The sequence below is a fragment of the Lissotriton vulgaris genome, chromosome 3_1, assembly GCF_964263255.1.
Source record: "Lissotriton vulgaris chromosome 3_1, aLisVul1.2, whole genome shotgun sequence".
NCBI classification, from domain to species: domain Eukaryota; kingdom Metazoa; phylum Chordata; class Amphibia; order Caudata; family Salamandridae; genus Lissotriton; species Lissotriton vulgaris.
Window position 1 is genome coordinate 247526438 of NC_141689.1, and position 14933 is coordinate 247541370.

Here is a 14933-nt window from a genome sequence, read left to right on the forward strand (position 1 = left end):
GGTTCAACTTTTGCGCCCGGAATAATCCGCCGCTCGCGGATTTGCGAATTCTCGGTAAATTCGCGGGAGTTCGCGGATCGCGAATTTACCGAAAATTCGCAAAATCCGCGAGCGGAACGGATTTTCCGCTCATACTTATTCATGATTGAAAATAGCTACAAAAATGTTTCAGGACAAAGAGTATGAGATCTCTAACTGTACATACGTTGAGTCTTCTCCTGCTGGTGTAGGAAGATAAGTGCACATATAGCACTTGGTAATTTTCATAATGTCAATGTATTCCTTATTCAAATGATCTTCATGTATTGGTATTGTTTATTTAAGTTCTTCAATATTAGTTTCAGCATCAACATTACTTTTCATATAACTTGAAACATTTCCAACAGGAATCTGTAAGCATGCCAACAGTCCAACTAACACTAACAGAGCTATATCAGCAGCGTCATCCCTATAATATTCCAGCATCTGCTGTTTCCCATCGTTTCTTTGAGAACAAACATTTTTAACAAAAATCCTCTCACTGGCAAAAATGTTAATTTAATTAAAAAACTAAAAATAGAAATATATTTTTTCTTTTTCTTATTATTTCTTTAAAACAATAATACACTAGGAAAAAGGAAAAAGAATTTGATCAGCATTTCAGTCTTCATAAAAGTTTATATCTCGAAAATACAAATGAAATCTCTCATAAAGTCTTTGGATCAGTTTCTTTTCAAACAAAAATATTTTAGGCTCTTTTATCTGTCTTCTTTAATAACAATGAATAATCAAAGTCTCTATCATTTCAGGGTGGCTCTTCAGTTTCTGTCTAGTGTCTGAACTACTCTCAAAGCAATATTGATGTTTGCTCATTCAAAAATAAGCCTACTCAATTTTACCTGCTGCTTCTTCTTCCAATACTGTGGCTAAATATACCCACTCAGGCGAGGCATATTTTTGGTTCGGAACTCTCTTCTGATTGATATTTTAGCAACTGGTGACTCACTCTCACTAGTTTCTATATTCAACTGTCTTTACAAAGTCTCTTAAGTCTCTTTCTGGTTCACAATAATTTTGTTAACAGGCTCTTTTTCTTCAAATGTCTTTTACTATGCCCTTTTCTTTTATGGATGTTCAATGTATATCTTCTTTTAGGCTTTAGCTTGAGCCCAAATCTGTGCTCTCACTTGAACTAAAAATTACTCTTTCATTAACACACAAGGAATACTTTCCTTTCAAAAGGGTTCTTTTCACTTTTAGTGTCAACTGCAGCCGGTCACAACTTTGATCAGAGACTTCTTCTTGCGGCCACTAATGCTTTGCTCTATTGCATGGCAGTAGCTCTTCACTCTGATCACTCTGTAATTGACTTAAGGAATTTCAGGTTCTTCATCAGAACCTTCGTTCATCTAAAATTGTTGCTCATGTCTTTTCTCCACTTTATAGTCATCAGTCCCAAATAAATATTCACCCCCTTTGGATTCATGCTGCAAATTTGGATTAGGCTTTGACATTGATGAACAGACAGTTATCTTGTTCATTCGCCTCATCCACTGTTTCATCTACTTTCACTCTCTTTGTGTGAGTAGTGTGGATCCATTAAGGCATGCCTTCACATTCAATGGCACTATTAGTAGTCAATATGATCTTCAAAGAGATCTTCCATCTTTCGGTGAGACACCCCAATGAACGTGTTTTGGGATAACCACCCAGTTCCTACATTCAGACCGTGGCAGGGTGTTTCCTTGTAGTCTTCAGTTGACACATTCACTCAAAGAGACACAGATTTCACTACAACAGCTTGCCCTTTACAATAACCTGGAACAATGTCATCAGTTATGCAAATGTATTCAAGGTCCCATTGCCCTGCCTGTCAAGGTTTCCTATGGAGTCAAGCCTGTCTTCCTGTGTGGAGTACTTCTCATAGTTAGTAAAACAAGAGGAAGTGCATCAGGCCACTTCAAAACAGCTGAGGCACAAGTCTTTACCTGTTTATTCTTGAGTGTGCCATTGGTACATTCCACTAACCTTGAGGATTGTGGTCAATACCTACAATGAAATCTCCGTTTGATCTCAAAGCTGTGCAGATTATTTGTAACACTTCATTCTTGAAATGTGCGTCACGATCTGTCTCCATAGAAGTTGGGAGTCCAGATATTGGAAATGGAATCAGCTGCCCCAGGCAGACTATTAGACATTCTTCAAGCCATTTCAATATAGAATCTCAATAAAGTATGCCTGTAAACTCGTAAATGAGCCTTCTGATTTGCCATTGTGAGTCACTACTATAACTTGTTGCATGTCCTGAAAATTTGAGTGACAAGTTAGACATACATCTTGAGCAACATGTTGAAATCCTATGTGTTCCCAATATTTCCGAAAAATCTTAACAAACTATATACCCCTGACCCTGCTTGCAGGCCAGGTCGCCCCCCCTACTGCCAACAGCTCCACCTTCTGCTTGCTACTGCTCTCCTCCCGGTATTTTCGTTCTTTGTTCTCCCTTTCTCTTGGCCTCAGCCCTTCTAATGTCCCCCCCACAACCCCCTCGTGCTCCTGCTACCCTCGTTTTCCCGATGCTGCCCCCTGCGGCCCCGCCCCTCGCCGCCCGCTCCCGCCTCCCAGCTGCTCCGCCCTCCCTCCCGCCCCACTTTAAATGGCGGACATGCGCAGTGGGAGCGCCGCTGGCGGACCGAAGGCACGCCAAAGGCAAGCCCATCTGCGCCTGTCCGCACCTGGACCGCGCTCAGCGCCAGGAGCCCTGGTCCCCGCGAATGCCAAGACACCAGAACGCACTATGATGCCAGCAGCCTCCACGCACTCAACGCCGGCCGAAACCCAACCTGCTTCCAGGCAGCCCTGAAACGGACCCATGGACCCTTCTCCTGCTGCATCTGCAGCTTCACCTGCAACAGAACCACCAAACCTCCCAGGACTAGACCCAAACACCTCTGCTGCATTCTCCTCAACACCCGCTCTGCACACAAACACGCCATCGAGCTCTGGGATCTGCTCAACACCTCCGCCCCAGACGTGGCCTTCCTGACCAAGACCTGGTGGAATGACTCCTCGGCACCCGACATTGCCATAGCCATCTCGGACGGCTACAAGATCCCCCACAGGGACCGCGCCAATGGAATCGGAGGAGGAATAGCCATCGCCCACAAATCCACCCTCAAGGTCTCCACTCACGCAGATGACACCCTCAACGCCGCCGAACACCTGCATTTCCGGATCCAAACTGACCCCAACACCACCCTGAGAGGAACACTCATCTACAGACCCCCCGTACCATGAGCCTAGTTCAGCGACACCATTGCCGACCGCGCCAGCACCCACGCACTCGACTCAATGGACTACATCCTCCTCGGGGACCTCAACTTCCACCTCAAGAACAACAACGAAGCAAACTCCTCAACCCTCATCGACAACCTAGCCAGCCTCAGACAACTCGTCACCGCACCCACCCACAGAGCCGGCCACACGCTGGACCCCGTCTTCTCCACAGGCTCCCACGTCACCTTCAACCACACCACCGAACTCCACTGGACCGACCACTGCTGCATTCACTTCACCTTCAAGAAACCAACCCCACATCACCACACCCAAAAGGCACCTTGCAGCTGCTGGAACAAAGTCACCGACGACCAGCTGAACACTACCCTCACCCAGAACTCCCCCTCCGACCCCACCAACGCAGACACCGCAGCCCGCAACCTCAGACAGTGGATCGAAGACTGCGCAAACACCCTCGCCCTGCTCAAGAAACCACCCAACAACCACACCAGCAAAAGAGCCACCTGGTTCACCGACAAGCTCCAGACCTCTAAATGTGCATGCCGGAAACTGGAGAAGACATGGCTACACAATCGCACACCGGACAACCACGCAGCCCACAAGGATGTCACCCGCAGACATCACCACCTCATCAGACTAGCAAAGAGATCCTCCTTCAAAAACCGCCTAGACAACAAGGCACACGACATCAAAGAGCTCTTAAGCATCGTAAAGGAACTCTCCAACCCCAGCCCCAACACCAACGACATCCCGCCCTCACAAGAACTGTGTGACCCTCTAGCCATCTTCTTCCACCGCAAGATCGCTGACATCCATGAAAGCTTCAACACCACGACCGCCCCACCAAGCCAGGTGCCACCCCCCCCCTGCGAACACCACCAGCGCCAACCGCCTGACCTCCTGGGTCAACATCAATGACGACGAGACACGCAAGGTCATGAACTCCACCCACTCAGGATCCCCGTCAGACCCTTGCCCACACCACGTGTTCAACAAAGCAGACGCAGCCATTGCACCCCAACTACGGAAGGTCATCAACATCTCATTCGAAACAGCGACATTCCCGGAAAGCTGGAAGCACGCTGAAATCAACGCCCTCCTCAAGTAACCCAAAGCGGACCCCAAAGACCTCAAGAACTTTCGGCCCATCTCCCTGCTCCCGTTACCGGCAAAGGTTGTAGAGAAAATCGTCAACATGCAACTAACCCGCCACCTGAACATCTAGAGCATGATTGGTATCCCACATTCTTGAACAGTTTTGTTTAAGGAAACCTGAGCACACACCAACTGAAGCCTGAAAGGATGTATTAAAGAAACCAAAAGTTAATATTCTGTGAATCATAGATCTGGTGTTGCAGGTTGCCCCTGCATACAACATTGCAGAGAGCTCATTAAGCAAAGGTGAGGCACAAAATTATAGAATTTTTAATGCAGACTTCCAATGAAGAGCACATGACTTTGTAAAACAAAGAAAGTACACAGGTGTTTAACCTTCACTCATAACAAGAATGCAAATATTTTCAGCTGAGCAAGCTAATCAACACTTTCTCTTCTCAGGAGCCAAGATATGGAAGAGAGGTATGAAATGTCAGAGATTGGAATTTCCTTTAGGCATTATTAATATGAGCCAGAAAACTTGGCTGCAGAAGTTACGATTAAGAGAAGGCAAAAACTCTATTTTACAGTTTGTTCTCATAAGTAATTTTTTGTCTAATGTTTTTTATGATTCTACAAATTGAAATATGCTTCATTCAAACTGTAGCCAACAATGCCTACCCCCTCCTTGTTTATCATCCTTGAAAAAGCTTGACAAGAACGCTAACCTCAAGTGCCTGAAAGAACAGATTCTACTCATATGCACCAACAAATCGAGTTGGTACAAGCTGAACTGTACCACCCTCTTGTTCCTGGTACCCAAGGTCCACAAAAAAGTATCTTAGTTTGTTCCAACTGGCCTTTTACTTGCCAGTATCTTCAATAAGATCTTCAAGATTTCACTAACCTCCTGAGGCGGTAGCCGGGAGCGCGACTTGCTCTTTTTTTAACAAATTTTACTGTTACTTGAATAAATTGTATTTTAAAACTCACCACTTCGCCTCGAGCTGCCCGCACAGCGGATTTAACGCTGCCGCGGCTTCAGCACAGAAATCACTTCTTGCCGCCATCCCGGTGAGCCCCGAGTCCACGCCCCTTCTCAGAGGCCACGCCCCCCGCCGCCACCTACAAGTAGACGCTGACTACAAGCGCCACATCAGATTGCACATACCTCCTGAGGCGGAAGCCGGGAGGCGACTTGCTCTTTTTTTAACAAATTTGACTGTCACTTGAATAAATTGGATTTTAAAACTCACCACTTCACCTCGAGCTGCCCGCACAGCGGATTTAACGCTGTCACGGCTTCAGCACAGAAATCACTTCTTGCCGACATTCCGGCGAGCCCCGAGGCCACGCCCCTTCTCAGAGGCCACGCCCCGCCGCCACCTACAAGTAGACGCTGACTACAAGCGCCACATCAGATTGCACTAACCTCCTGAGGCGGAAGCCGGGAGCGCGACTTGCTCTTTTTTTAACAAATTTGACTGTCACTTGAATAAATTGTATTTTAAAACTCACCGCTTCGCCTCGAGCTGCCCGCACAGCGGATTTAACGCTGCCGCGGCTTCAGCACAGAAATCACTTCTTGCCGCCATTCCGGCGAGCCCTGAGGCCACTCCCCTTCTCAGAGGCCACGCCCCCGCCGCCACCTACAAGTAGACGCTGACTACAAGCGCCACATCAGATTGCACTAACCTCCTGAGGCAGAAGCCGGGAGCGCGACTTGCTCTTTTTTTAACAAATTTGACTGTCACTTGAATAAATTGTATTTTAAAACTCACCACTTCGCCTTGAGATGCCCACACAGCGGATTTAACGCTGCCGCTGCTTCAGCACAGAAATCACTTCTTGCTGCCATTCCGGCGAGCCCCGAGGCCACGCCCCTTCTCAGAGGCCACGCCCCCCGCCGCCACCACTCTACCTTCTATAAATCATGTGCTTCTTTCGGACGCGCAGCGGGCAAGCACAGCAGGCGCCCCGTCTGCGCGCCGTGGCCTTTGGATGACCCTGTGACTGAGCACATTGACAGACTGGGATTGACTGCCTCATGCCCTTCCCCTTCTCTCTCGTTCTCGCCCTGCTCTCCCCTTCCCCCACTTAACCCTTCTCCCGAACCCCCTGCTCCCCCTGAGCCTACTACCCTATCCATCTACTATCTTAACACCCGGTCAGCAGTTAAGCACTTCCACAAACTTTTTGTCTTACTGGACTCGCACAATCCAGATCTCTTATTTCTTACAGAGACTTGGTTTTGTGACAACTCCCTCCCCTCCTTGTTAGCTACTCTCCCCGCCTCTTATTACGCTCTGCGCACCGATCGACCCTCCGGCAAATCGGGCGGTGGTGTTGCCTTGATCGCCCGCAGAGGATTCCCCTTTCAGCCTTTAACCTTCTCTTCCATTGGCTCATCAGATTTCTTAGTAGTCCGTTCCCTGTTTTTTAGAGTCCCACTTACCTGCTTGCTCATGTATCGTCCCCCTCAACCCTCCCAACTTTTTCTCTCCGGGTTCCAAGATCTTGTGACCACCTTAGCGGTTGACAACTCCTCCATCGTGGTATTAGGTGATTTCAACTTTTGGCCCTCAGACCCCGCAGAATGTTCCACTTCCAAAGAATTTTCGGACACCCTTCGCTAGCTCAATTTCGACTCCCACGTTCACTCCCCCACTCACATTCAGGGCCACATCCTTGATCAGATTTGGTCCCTCAATTGTCCCATAGTTTCTCTGTCCATCTCCCCCTGCCCCTGGTCCGATCACTTCTTGATTTCTTTTTCCTTACACTTCAGCCCAGCCACCAAGCCCTCTCTGCCCAAAAACATCTGGGTGCGCTCTTGGAGCCAGGTGGATGTGGCCTCTCTGTCCGCCACACTCTCTTCTTCCAGTCCGGATCTACTCAGTCTGTCAACTTCCGCACAAGCCGACTCTATCGACTCCTGGCTTCTGTCAGCCTGTGACTCGGTCGCTCCCCTCAGACGAGTGTCCTCCAGACGGGCGAACGACGCCAACCGCTGGTTCAACGAGGAATTGAAGGCCTTAAAATTAACAGTGCGTCATGCTGAGCGAGCCTGGAGGCGAGACTATTGCCCCAACCTTAAAGCCCAGTACACCACCCTTCTGTCCCAATACAAAAAATCTATTCTGACCACTAAAACGGCCTATTTCTCTTCAAAAATCCTGGCTGCTGAAAACCAGCCCAGAGAAATTTTCTCTATTGTTCACGATCTCGCCTACTCCGATAGAACTACCCTCAAAACCTCCCCTTCCCAGGATTTATGCGACTCCCTTAACACTTACTTCTTGGACAAAATTTCAAATATCAAAGCCAATATCCTTCCCCCCCCTTCTTTTCTTGACCCCCGATGTCCTTCAGTCGAGGCACGCCTGGACTCATTCCCCCTCCTGACAGAAGAGGCCTTTCTCTCCCTCCTTCCCTTGGTCAAATCAGGTTCCCCTTTAGATCCTTGTCCTGCCCACATTCTCAGGCACATCTATTCGATCTGTGTGCAACCCCCTCTTACTTTTCTTAACAGCTCTCTGTCTCAGGGCATTGTTACTCAATCTCTAAAATCAGCCATCATTGTCCCCATCCTCAAAAAACCCAGGCGCTGACCCCTCCGCTCTAGTCAACAATCGCCCCATCTCTCTACTGCCCTTTCTGGGGAAGGTACTGGAGCGACATGTGACCAGAGCGCTCACTACCTTCATGGAGGAAAACGGGGTGTTAGCCCCCGTCAGGCCGGTTTCCGCCCCACACACTCCACAGAGTCTGTGGTGTTATCGGTCCTCGACAACCTCAGAGAGGGCATGGACACCAACTTCCCCCAGGCCTTGGTCCTCCTCAACCTCTCCGCCGCCTTTGACACGGTCGATCATTCCATCTTACTCTCCCGTGTCAGGGCGGCCGGGGTTGGAGGCTCGGCCCTGATCTGTCCTTCTTCCTGAGGGACCGCACCCAGGCAGTGCGCCTGGGTGACTTCTCGGCGGACCCCCGGAAGGTACAATGCGGGGTTCCTCAGGGCTCCTCCCTTTCCCCACTTCTATTTAATCTGTACATTGCCCCCCTCATTTTTGCCCTTCAGCAAATGGAGGTCTCCGTCTATAACTATGCGGACAACCTCCAGCTTATCTTTTCTTTGTCCCCATCCGCCCGAATCCATGGCCAAGTTCCAATCTATTATGATCTTCATCCGGGACTGGATGAACTACAACCACCTGAAGGTAAACCCAGACAAAACTGAGCTAGTTTTGACAGGTAGTTGCTCCAGTCCCTGGACCCCTCTTTTTTGGCCTCCCTCCCTAGGTCCCTCCCCCTCCCCATCCTCCTCTGTGAAAACGCTTGGGATCAAGCTGAACGATCAACTCACTCTGCACTCCCAGGTTAGTTCAGGGGTGTCCTCGTCTTTTCTTTCACTCCGCACCATCCGTAGGGTTTCCCGCTTCTTTTCTTTTTCTGCCCTAAAACTCATTGTCCTGGCAATGGTTATTTCTCGCTTAGACTATGGCAACGCCCTATACTGTGGCATGCCGGCATACAGTATGCGGCGATTACAGCTGGTCCAAAACTAGGCCGCCCGCCTAGTCTATAACCTGGCCAAATTCCATCACGTTACCCCGCTCCTCAAGTCCTTGCACTGGCTCCCCATTCGAGAACGATCCCAGTTCAAGATGGGATGTATCACTTTTCAGGCTCGGGTCGGATCAGCCCCTGCCTTCATCTCCTCGGAAATTAAAGCCTACGCCCCCGCCAGGGAACTACGTTCATCCTCCCAACATCTGTTGACAGTTCCCCGCTTTAGGCGCAAAAAATGGGGGGGCTCGAAATTCTCCACACTCGCCCCTACCTTCTGGAACTCTCTTCCGGCCCACCTCAGATCCTCCACTCATTACTCTCACTTCCGAAAGGCGCTAAAAACCTTTCTTTTCTACAAGCCTTCCCACTATAACCACCCTATTCTCTCCCGACCTTCCTGTTCTCTGAGGTTCAGTACACCACAGCGCCATGAAACGGCCAGGTGAACGTGCGCTTTATAAATGTTTTAAACTCAACTCAAACTCAACTCAATAATCACCTACCTTTGAAGATCCAGTATGACTAGAAGGGATAGGTACAAGGATTAGGCTCTCCAATTCGGAGTAAGCAATTTAAGAGCTATTTTGTATTTCCTCACATAAAAACAATTTTGGGAATCATTGAAAAGGGTAGAACTGCAGACCTCCTATTCGGTGCCCAGCTGAAAGAAATGCATCCATTTTTTGGATCGCATCTTTAACAGTAAAAGTTTGCAAAATGAGTATTGTGTCAGGATGACTTACTGTCAGAGAAATCAAAGTCATCTGCGTACACAAGAATATAAAGCGTATTCCATTTGCTTGAGGCATCAGGGCCCTGCAGATACATCAAAGGGGTGACTACAGTTTCTCCTGTCTCTAGGCATCTGATGTATATAAAATATGATAAACTGAAAATATATTTCAGGCTTTACATTCAATTCAAAAGCAAACATACGTTTCTTATGAGCTGTACCATTCCACTAAACAATGCACAAGTGTTTAGATGTTTTACATCTATGACAAGTTAAATTTTTCATTTTGGTCACCAGGACGATGTTGATGACCTGTTGCGGCCCGTCTATATATGTGGAAGGGCCACGCCCCCAACTTTTTTACATGACAAGAAGATTGTCTTTCAGGCTGAACAAAAGTCAGCCTGCTGGTCACTCTTCTTGTTCAGGTCAGGCAGCCAGGAGCGAGACATGTGCTAAATTTGTAGGCTCCTGGCTGCCTGAGCAGAAACTTGCCAGGATGAGTATTTCACAACCCTGTGGATGTGACCATCTCAGCCTGGCTAAAGTGCCTTGAGGTCATGACGAGGGGGAGCATCACTGATTGCCCTGTACCTGGATGCTTCAGCTTTAAGCCTTGCAATGCACAGGGCCCTATGCCAATCAGTAACACCTCATCACAGAGTGGAGTGGAGTCAGCAGTCTCACTGGAGGGACTGCTGCCTTTCCTCATTGGCTGAACTAAGGTTAGCCAATGGGGAAGGCAACAGTCCCAAGACACCTGGGACCTTCAAGGCTTCCCTCCCAGAGATCTGCAGTGAAGATAGGTTTTATGTTCTTTGAAGTTTTGTGCATGCATGCATGTATGTTTGAATGTATGTATGTGTAATTGTGAGTGAGTGTTGTGAATGGGTCTGTGTGTGTGTGTGTGTGTGTGCATGCATGGGTGTGAGTGAGGGTGTATGTTTGCATGTCTGGCTCCCTTCCCTGCCAAGTGTATCAACTTTCACTGTTGATGACATTGCATTTTTGGGTAACTGGACTCAAAACCATGGCACCCTTTGCAAAAGGTGAATGTAGGTTGGAAATACTGAATCCTAAGTATCAGAGGAAAGCATATTTTTACAACAATTTCGAGGAACAAAATATCTAAAAGTAAGTTTCTACAAATTTTCCATACTGTCCAGATACTGTCAACAAATGGGTCAATGAAGTAGAAAACTAGCGTTTCTTTAGGGCAAACGGTATGCGCCCTACATATGAAGTCTTATGGTCACAGTACCTTAAACACGGAGAGGAGGAGGCAGTGAGGTAGACTGGAAGAAGACAGGAATCACCAGTACCCAGGGGAGGATGGTCAAGGATGAAGGAAGCTAGCTACACAACACCCCATATAAAGGAACCAACAACAAACATGAAAAATGGGCATGATTACTCAGGTTCAAGTTCTATTGTATTTCTCATGTATGTTGTAACTAAAAAAATATAGGATATTATTTAAAAAATCATATCTGAAATATTTTAGGCACACAAACAAGATAGAAGAAAGTCTAACCACCTTTTCTGAAGGCTGGTGGGACTTTGGGAATGGGATGCAATAGGCACATGTTTTTGAATTGTAGGCTATGTGTAGGAGAACCATAGGTAACTGTACAGAGATGAAGGAGGAAGTCTTAGAAAAAGAATAATGAATATTATTTTGACTACATTGGGGGGCATGCATAGGACTTCAATCAAACAATTTTCTGGTTGCGGGCAAGGGGCTGAGCCCGATCTTCTGAGCCCGGGTAGTGGCTTCATTGTACCATCTGCGACAACAGCTCATGGGCATTATGAGACAGCAGGACCGCTCTGTAAGTGAGAAATGTTTTGAGCCAAGAGGTTCCTCTAGAAGCGTTGGAGATCAACATGCTGCCAGAGAAGTGATGGTCCATGCACTTTTCTCCCATCAACTGCAGAGAGGCCGCTAATGGTTGTGCCTTTGTTTGAGGATAGTGCACCAAACATACATTGTGTATAAGGAGAATTGTGCCAGAGGATAAGAGATGGACGCCGGATCCTCAGTGGAGATCACATCATAATCAGAGCCGTGTGTGCAGACTGATGAGCTCCTGAGAGGCGGAAGAAGACTGTAGCAGGTATGAAGGTGAGGAAGAAGCAGATCCGCTATGGCAGAAAGTCAGCTCAGGCTCAGGACAGACCTGCAAAATCCTCATGGTGGAGGTACAGTGGCAGAGGCCCACATCAGCATACCTCGTGGACACCTACTAACCCCACAACTGATGCGAGTAACCGGATCCTAGCCAGAATATCATTACCTCCTGAATAGCATTGTCAGCGAAACAGTAGGAGTAAGGTGCTTATGTAAATTAATTCTTCAAGCCACAAAAATTAACACAATACATAATCAGATCCACATTCTAACTTACAAGAGAAAAAAATAAGCCTCACCGGCAAGAACTGACTCTCAGGGGCAAATTTATCAAAACGTTGCGTCGCTCGTGCACCACACAACAGGATGCAAGAGCGACACATCTCTTGAGGTTGATGTATCAAGCCACGCCAGGCCACCTTACTTGGCCTTGAGCGGCTTGATAAATCTATAGTACCGCAAAGCAGCGCAAATCATTGCGTTGTGTTATTCAGCCCCAGGGAGGCGTTCCATGGGCATTGTGAGGATGTCAGCACGCATCCACCGCTGGATTTTGTAGCACTCCCATATTCACCATTAGTGATAGACCTGGGAATGTGTCCAAATATCTTAATTTCTCCTTGTTACTTCCTCTTTTAATGTGTGCTGCATTCTGTAGCCCACTTAGAAAGAGGAATATGCCTCTGGGTATTGTTTTTGTGCAGGAAGGCGTTCCTTCCTGCACAAAAACAATCCTTTTTACAACGCAGGCGTTGATGCTAGGCAGCACATTGTGTCCCAGGGTCGGGCAATGACAGGTATATATATTTTATTGTTAAGTACCATGCGTTCATGTGCTTTCTTCATCACACAGCGCAGCAAGGCGACTTGCTACACTGCATGATTATTTCATAAATATGCCCCTCAGTCTTTAACAAAATAGTCTCTGCCACTTTTGGGTCAAAGAAACCCTGTGCAGGTGAGGTCTTTTTCTGCTGATCTACATTTGTTAGACAGAAAGACTTGCAGCTCTGAGTGTTGTGGGAAAACCCCTATAGCTGCCTACTATGTGGAAACTGCTATATGGAGAAGGACCTGACAGCGGCCTAGAACTTAACCACACTTTAACCCCTTCGGTGCTCATGATGAGCTCAGCTCGTCATGACCGCACCCATTTCTATTAGGGCCCAACACAGGAGAGGAATCTCTCAAGCAGCCAAGGTGTTAAGTCTTTGTTTACTAGTTGATTCAATGCATCATATTTGAAATAGCTTCACCGGTTATTCCAAAGGGAATGAATTGCTGACTCGAACATTGGAAGTTGGCTCAGTGTATCTCAGCACTGCCAGCTTCCTGTGCCAACTTGAATGCTAGTACCCAGCTCGAGGCAACTCAGCATTCAGTACGTTGGCTCGAATCGCCGAGCTCAAATCATTTTACTATCTGGAGGACTTAAAGCTTCTATGCGGATTTGATTGCCTGCACTTGACTTTCACTGAGCTCGATGGCTAAAAGGCTGGCTCGACTTGTCTGCTTCGGCTCCATCGACTTCCATTGCATTTCGAGAGCTTGAAACCAGTTTGACAAGGCTTGATTACTTCTGTGACTGAATAGCTCCCATGGCTTGCATCAGCGGCATGCCTTCTGGAATCCTTGCTTCCATGATGAATGAACAGGCGGGTGAGATGCTGATCTTGTAGTTTTGTGTCTTTGACCTCCATCGTTATATGGACAGATTAATGGCAGGCAGAATGAGCTCCATCTTGGTGGCTTGGTTGTTGCCTGCCTTACCTTGGAGTCTGGTGTTACTGAGAAAGCTATGATTTGATAGCTCCACTAGCTTTTATGATGGGTCCCTTGATTTTCTAACAGGTTAGCATCATGACTGGTCTGTTGTTGTAGGTGTTCTGGAGGCATCAGGTCTAAGGCCTCTTTGGATGTTCAAATTTCAGCATTTGACTGCTGGCGTTATGCTGCATAGCTTCTCTGTAGGAAGCTGCCATGCCTCAGACTTACTTGAGAAGAACATGGCTTTGATTTTATTTATGCCAGGGTTAGGGTTTGTACGTTGGTACGCATTGTTGTGAGGGCGCACAGATTCCCCCATGGGCAGTGACCAGTCAATGTTAAGTCCCATGTGTGCGTATTGTGCAGGTTGTTGACTATGATTACAAAATGTATTCATAAACACAACACAAAGGAAGTTTAACTTGATGGCCTACAGTTGCATACAGCATTTTCATGGATAATTTATCAAAAACTTGAGACCAGTAGGTACATCTAATCTGTCATGAGTACAAATTGTTGACTTTTGAACCCATCAAATACTTTTATCAAGTCTTGATCAGGATAAAAGAACTTCACTTTTAGTCACTTGGTATCAAAAACCCAAGAGAAACCTGATACCTTTGAGATTGTCATGTTTTTGCTTGTTTAAAATGAGCGTCTTTTTGGCTCATTGAAACTAAACTGAAGAGACCTGGTGGAGAGAGATCAACCCACAGAACAACTGAACTAGGTTTTAGTTATGCAAGGCTGACAGTAGGTGGCTGAAAAGCATTGCAAAATCTATGGAAAAAACATCAACAAAAGACAAATATGAATACATAAGAGTTCGAAGGCTTCAGTGGAATTTTAACAAAAATCCATTGCGTTGTAATTGAGATTGGCAGCAAAAAAATCACAAGAAGCCAGGAACAAAATGCAGACTGTAAACATGAGTCAAAGGGAAGTAAGGTGCTTCCCACAAAGCCTCATTGCTCTCAGTAGTGTAATGTAGAGTTCCAACAAGGTGCATAGACTTTAGGTAACCTTCTGCTTTGTTCAGAGAAGAAGTTCATGCCAAATGCAGCAGACACAGGTGATGAGAAAAACTGCTGCATTCAGAGATGAAGACAAAACTCTGAGAGTGCACTCTCTCATTTCTTTCACCATGAACAAGCACCAAGCATGCCCTGATCCACTGACCTGTCAACTGTCTCTCTGTATCATGTGCCTCCCTGAATTTAGGGCCTAGACACGTTATTCCAAACGTTCACCTTCTTTTTCTAAAGAGTGCATTTTTTTTAACTTTTGAGGTTTCAACAATATACAACAAAACAGACAGCAAAGAAAACATTACCAGTTGTCAATTACCCCTCACATTTC